Source organism: Zalophus californianus, chromosome X, assembly GCF_009762305.2.
Source record: "Zalophus californianus isolate mZalCal1 chromosome X, mZalCal1.pri.v2, whole genome shotgun sequence".
Classification (NCBI taxonomy): domain Eukaryota; kingdom Metazoa; phylum Chordata; class Mammalia; order Carnivora; family Otariidae; genus Zalophus; species Zalophus californianus.
The window spans coordinates 97,379,621-97,386,962 of record NC_045612.1 but is presented as its reverse complement, the minus strand read 5'-3'; positions in this window follow the sequence as shown (position 1 = coordinate 97,386,962).

The window sequence follows — 7,342 nt, the reverse complement described above, 5'->3', positions numbered from 1 at the left end:
AACTTCTGTCTCTTAAAAAAAAAAAAAGAGGGGTGCCGGGGTGGCTCAGTCAGTTAAGCGTCTGCCTTCTGCTCAGGTCATGGTCTCAGGGTCCTGGGATCGAGCCTTGAGTTGGGCTTCCTGCTCAGCAGGGAGTCTGCTTCTCTCTCCCCCTGCCCTTCCACCCCGCTCATCCTCTCTCACTTGCTCATTCTCTCTCAAATAAATAAATAAAACCTTAAAAAGAAAAAGAAAAGAAAAAAGAAACCTTAATCACCTTTGCAAAGGATGTCTTCTAAAAGAGCATACAAAATTTGTTCCCTGTCTTTATAGACTTTAGGGTATCAGAAACCTGTAGAGACCATAGGGATCCACGTTATCCTGCATTTTTTAAAGTTGAAGAAAACAAAATAGAATTTAAATGACCTGACTCATGTCATTAGTTTGGTGGCAGAATCTGAAGCAACAGTTGAGACTAGGAAACATTTCCCGAGCATTTATTATGTGCTAGTCGTTCTTCCATGTGCTTTCCATGTATTATCTTTTATAGATTACAAAACCATATCAGGCAGGTATTGTCATCCATCCTCATGGTACAAATGAGGAAACTGAAGCAGAAAGAGTAAGTAATTTGCCCAAGATCACATAACCAGTGAGTGGCAAGACCAAGCCTCAAACCCAGACAGTTTGGTTCCAGATTTTATGTTCTGAACAATTAGGCTATCGTGCCAGCTCATTGTGTTTCATATTTTTATTTGAGGGGTTGGGACATTAACTTTTTAATCAGTATTTTTTTAAGATTTTATTTATTTATCTGACAGAGAGAGAGACAGCAAGAGATGGAACACAAGCAGGGGGAGCGGGAGAGGGAGAAGCAGGCTCCCCGCTGAGCAGGGAGCCCGATGCGGGGCTCGATCCCAGGACCCCGGGATCATGACCTGAGCCGAAGGCAGATGCTTAACGACTGAGCCACCCAGGGACCCCTTTAATCAGTTTTATTGAGGTATATATTCTATATATGATAAAATTCACCCATTTTAAATGTGTGCTTCAATGACTTTTGCAAACATAGACAGTATAACCACCACCCAATGAAGCTATTAAAATTTTTCATTACGCCTCTAAATCCCCTTATGCCGTATCGCCATCAATTCCTTCGCTCTGTCCCTGGCCACCGGCAATCCGTGAACAGCTTTCACCGTGTGTGCTTTTCCTGGAGTTACATGTAGAAGTGTATCTTTGTATCTTTTTTTTTAGATTTGTTTTTTTTTTTATTTTTTTAAGGATTTTTTAAATTTATTATTTATTTGAGAGAGAGACAGAGACAGAGAGAGATAGCAACAGAGAGCACAAGCAGTGGGAGTGGGAGAGGGAGAAGCAGGCTTCCCGCGGAGCAGGGAGCCCAATGCGGGGCTCGATCCCAGGACTCTGGGATCATGACCTGCGCTGAAGCAGACGCTTAATGACTGAGCCACCCAGGCACCCCCAGATTTATTTATTTTTTTGTTTTTAAAATTTTTTTAAAAGATTTTATTTATTTACTTGACAGAGAGAGACACGACAACGGAGGGAACACAGGCAGGGGGAGTGGGAGAGGGAGAAGCAGGCTTCCCACCGAGGAGTGGGATTGCTGTGTCCTTTAATAAGTATATTTTTAACTTCGTAAGACAATGCCAAAGTGTTTCCCAAACTGGCTATAGCATTTTGCATTCACAACAGAAACACATGAAAGTGCCATTGTTCCACATTCTCACCAACAGTTATATTTTTAGTTTTAGCTGTTCTGTTGGATATATAATGGTATTTGCTTTGGCTTAAATTTGTATTTCCCTGATGATTAATGACATTTATCTTTTTAGGTACTTAATGGTATTTTGTATGTTTTCTTTTTCAAAATGCCTGTATAAACATTTTACTCATTTTTGAATCAAGATGTTTCTCTTACTGTGTTGTTCTGGAAACAAGTCAGTTGAACTGTCAACAAGTCAACAAGAATTTTCAGGAAAATTCTTTGCAAATATTTTTCTCTCAGTAGGTTTTCAATAGATGCCCATTATCAGTCCCTCTATTTTTATTTTGCTGAGAATTTTTAAATATGATTCCGTATTAGAATTCTGTCATTTTTTTTCTGTGCCTATTTAGAAGATCATACAAAATTTTATTTATACCCTGTTAATATGGTAAAATACTTTGATTTTCAAATCTTAAGCTAACATTGAATTCTTGTGTATACCCAAATTGGTCATGATTTATTATTACTTTTGTATCTTCCTGAATTCACCGGATTTTTGCATCAATGTTCATGAGATATGTTAATTTTTAGTTTTTTTCTTTAGTGCCTTTGTCTGGCTTTGGTATAAAGGGACAGCTGTCCTCTTAAAATGAGTTGATAAGTGTTTGCTCTTTTTTTTTTTATTTTCAGGCTTAGAGTTTGCTTTTTAGGAAGTTTAACTATGAATTATATTCTTTAATACATAAAGTTCTATTCAGATTACCTATTTTTTACTGAGTGAGCTTTGATAAATGTCTTTCAAAGAATTTGTCCATTTCGCTTAAGTTTGCAAGTTTATTACAATAGTTCGTAATATTTCCTTGTTCTCATTTCAATGACCATAGGATCTGAATTGATAGCCCCTCTTTATTGCTTACACTGTTAATTGGTTATTCTCTCTATAATTTTTTGGTCAGTTTGACTTGAGATTTATTAATTTATAGGCAGTTTCAAGTATTTTTTGTTTTATTTTTCTGTATTGTACATCACTATTCTATTTCCTTTATTCCAGTAATTGTCTTTATCATTCCTTTCTTGTCCTTATTTTGGTTTTATATTCCTCTGCTTTTCCTAGTTTTAAGGTGGAAACCTAGACCATTGACTCAAGACCTTTCTTTTTTTCCTGATGTAAACATCTGATGCTGTAATTTCCCTCTAAACATGGCTTTCTCTCTGTCCCACAGATTTTGATACCTGGTATACTCACTTAAATAAAGACTTGACACGGGGTCGGGTGCCACCCCTCTCCTTTGCTTTTAAGAGTTTTTGTTTATTGCTGATTCAGCAATGTGATTACAATGTGTTTGCATGTGAGCAAGTGTGTGTGTGTGTGTGTGTGTGTGTGTGTGTATTTGTGTTTTGGGTTTATTTTGGTCTTCTTGGAAATGTGGGTATATCATTTTCATTAAATTTCAAAATTTCTGGGGTACCTGGGTGGTTCAGTCGGTTAAGTGTCTGCTTTTGGCTCAGGTCATGATCCCAGGATCCTGGGATCGAGCCCCGTGTCCGGCTCCCTGCTCAGCGGGGTGTCTGCTTCTCCCTCTCCCTCTGCCTATCACCCGCCCCCCCCGCTTCTGCTCTCTCTCTCTCTCTGTCAAATAAATAAAATCTTAAAAAAACAAAATTTCAAAAATTTCTGGCCATTATTTCTTCAACTATCCCCCCTGTTCTGGGACAACAATTTCTGGGTCATTTGTTCTGTTATTTTTTCTTTCTGTATTTCACTTTGGAATTTTTCTTTTGCTTTCTTTAAGTTCATGGCTCTTCTCCAGTATCTAAAATGCAGTTGGCCCCAGATTGTTTTTTCCTTTTCAGATATTGCATTATTATCCACTAAAAAGTCACACTTTGATCATATTAGTCTTCCATTTCTCCCCTTATCAGGCCCAGATTTTTTTCTATGTTCTTCAACATATGGAACATAATTATAATAGCAAGTTAAAAGGTCCTTTTTGGTCAATTCCATCATTTCTATTATTTCTGGGTTTACTTCTATTCAGTGATTTATTTCTCCTGATTATGGGTCATATTTAACTGCTTCCTTTCTGGCAATAAAAAAAGTTTATTTGAGTATAGTTGACATACAGTGTTACAATTCTGGCAATTTTTTTAAACTCTTTTTTCTTAAAGATTTTATTTATTTATTTGACAGAGAGAGAAAGAATGAGCACAAGTGGGGGGGGCAGCAGAGGAAGAGGGAGAAGCAAGCTCCCCGCTGAGCAGAGAGCCTGATGCGGGGCTTGATCCCAGGACCCTGGGATCATGACCTGAGCCCAAGGCAGACCTTTAACCAACTGAGCCACCCAGGCACCCCAATTCTGGCAATTTTTGATTGAATGCTGGTCTTTATTTTTATTTTGTTGTATTCTGGATATTGCTGTATTTAAAGAGTACTGAACTTTGTTTCAGCGTCCAGAAATTTAGGGTCAACATTTTTTCAAGGCCTGATGCTAAGCTTTGTTAAGGCACATTCAGAAAAAATGTATTTATTTTAGGGCTATTTAATGTCACTATTAAGGTGATAATTTTCTGCAGACTCTATCAGATGCTCCCTGTAATAACAAAATCTCTACACTGGCTGGTGGAAATGCAAAATGGCCTTAGCCTTCTGTGACCTGCGAAGTTTTTAGCTTACTGCTGCTTTTCAGTGGTTCTTTCCTTATCCTTGTGAAGATTCTATCCATGTATGCACAGATCAGTACTCAGCAAAGATTCAAGGGGTATTTTCTGTAATTCAAAGGATGAGTTAACCACAACAGAGCAAAACTCTCCCTCTTTTTTGCTTCCTCCTCTTTAGTACTTTGCTGCTTAAATTCTAGGTTACTCAGCCTCTCTGAACTCAGAGTTTTATCTTCTCCACTTGGTAAGATCACTGGGGTCTGTTTCCTTCCCCCTTCCTTGTACTTCAAACTACCTGGTGTTAAAAAAAAAAAAACCAAAATTCAACTAAGTAGATTTTAGAGATTGTATTGGCTTTTATTCAGTAATTCATGAATTGGGCAACATTCCATCTAGCAGATAGAAAGGAGTTCCAAAGAGCTGTACGAAATGAGAGACTTTAATAGGCAGAAGGGATGGAAACTGTAATTAAGGTAGGTATTAAGTCTTAGTTTGGTGATGTGGGCTTACACAAAGTGACTTCATTTTGGGCATGTTGTCTCTTTCTAAACACTGGAAAGTAGCCTATACGCTAGCTGGAACAGTCATAGAGCTCAATTTAACGTGTATCCCTTCTCTCATGAATTAGTCTTGTACTGTCCATTGAGCATTGTCTGTGTTAGGAAGGAAAAATAATTTTTCTTCTACCCTTCTAGGTTTTTGGCTGAGACCTCACTGTAATAAAAGATAGATTAACAGGATAAAAGTAAACAAAAATTGAATAACATGGTACCTCCTGTATACATGGGAGATACCCAGGAAAGCTGGTCCAAGCCATCACCTTAAATACCATCTCCATGGTATTGGAGATACCTAAAGACAAAAGAAGGTGTTGGGGATGGGGAGCCAGTTTGGGGAGTTTTCAGGCAGAGCACAGTAGATGAGGGCATGGTTATGCAGATTTAAATCCATTCCTTCTTCATTGATGAGTTTCTAGAAATTTAGTCAAATTCTCTTCCTGGTGCAGAAGGAAGACACTCTTAAACATGGAGATTTCCCTTATAAATATAAATTTGTATTCGCTATTTTTAAAAAATAATCAGCCTAAAATGACCTTATACCAAAGAGGCATATTTTGGGGTGGCATATTCTGCTCCCCTTCATCTGAAAAGTTATTTCATATATTTTTTAAAGATTTTATTTATTTATTTGAGAGAGAGAGAGAGCATGAGCAGGGGAAGGGCAGAGGCAGAGGGACAAGCAGACTTCCCACCGAGCTGGGAGCCCCACACAGGGCTCTGAGATCATGACCTGAGCCAAGGCAGATGCTTAATCAACTGAGCCACCCAGGTGCCCCTGTTTCATATGTTTTGTCTATTTTTCTAGTTACTTGAGATGGGAGGGTAATTTACATAGTAATTAATTCTTTTACCAGGTAATTTTAGTGCTATTGTCCCACATGTTATTATCTAAATTTATTTCAATCTCTTACTTGCTGTGTGACCTTAAATAAATTGCTGAATTTTAATCCATTTAAGGGACTAGCCATGTGAATAGTAAGGAAATTCATCCTTATTACACTGTATAGAATTTTTGTTGATATTTGAAGGTCCTGATGATTTCTTGAGTCTAAATCTTGGGTTTTGTTAAGTTAATAAATATTTTTAATCTTTAATTCCTCACTTTTAAAGTAGGTATAAGAATAGCAACTACTATTATTTTTATATTTTATATATCATATTTTATATTTTATTATTATAGAATCATGTGGGAAAAAATAAGATCATGTATGTAGAGAACTTAGCTCAGTGCCTGGCATTATCTTGGTGCTCAATAAATGGTAGCTTAAATCTTTTTTTGTTTTAAGATTTTATTTATTTATTATTTGAGAGAGAGAGAGAACAAGCAGGGGGAGGTGCAGAGGGAGAGGGTGAAGCAGACTCCCCACTAAGCAGGGAGCCCGACGCGGGGCTCGATCCCAGGACCCTGGGGTCATGACCTGAGCTGAGGGCAGATGTTTAATCGACTGAGCCACCCAGGCGCCCCAGCTTAAATCTTTATTAATATAATTTTAAAGGAGTGACTATGTTATAAAATGGTTCAGTTTGCATTCAGAATGTTACAAGAAAGGATATTAGAGTTTATTATGCTGCCTCATAATTTTTGAGCATAATTTGTTTCTTTTTTTTTCTTTTTTTTAATAGATTTTCTTTTTTTTTTAAGACTTTATTTATTTGAGAGAGAGAGAGAACAAGCAGGGGGAGGTGCAGAGGGAGAGGGCAAAGCAGACTCCCCACTAAGCAGGGAGCCCGATGCGGGGCTCAATCCCAGGACCCTGGGATCATGACCTGAGCCGAAGGCAGCCGCTTAACTGACTGAGCCACCCAGGCATCCTGAGCATAATTTCCTGTAGTATGCACTTTAGGGATGAGCAAGTTTATTTCCATAATGTTGCCATTTCAACAAATACTTACTGGAAGCTTCCTATATATGAAACACTGTACTGCGCACATGGAATAAGCAAACATTGGCAATATACCATCCATGTCATCAAATATCTTACAGTCTAACAGTTCTACATTGAAAGAGCTCCTCTACTTACACAAATACATAGCTAGCTTAATGTAGTCTAGAATAAGACCTTTAATATCATTCTTTTAAAATATTTCAAAATTTTATGGTGTGTTTTTTTTTCTTTTTAAGATTTTATTTATTTATTTGACACAGAGAGAGAGAGCACAAGCAGGGGGAGCGGCTGGCAGAGGGAGAGGGAGAAGCAGGCTCCCCGCTGAGCAGGGAGCCCAACTTGGGGCTTGATCCCAGCGCCCTCGGATCATGACCTGAGCTGAAGGCAGATGCTTAACCCGACTGAGCCACCGAGGCATTCCTGAGGTTTTTATTTTCTTTTTTTTTTTTTTTTTTAAAGATTTTATTTATTTGAGAGGGAGAGAATGAGAGATAGAGAGCATGAGAGGGAAGAGGGTCAGAGGGAGA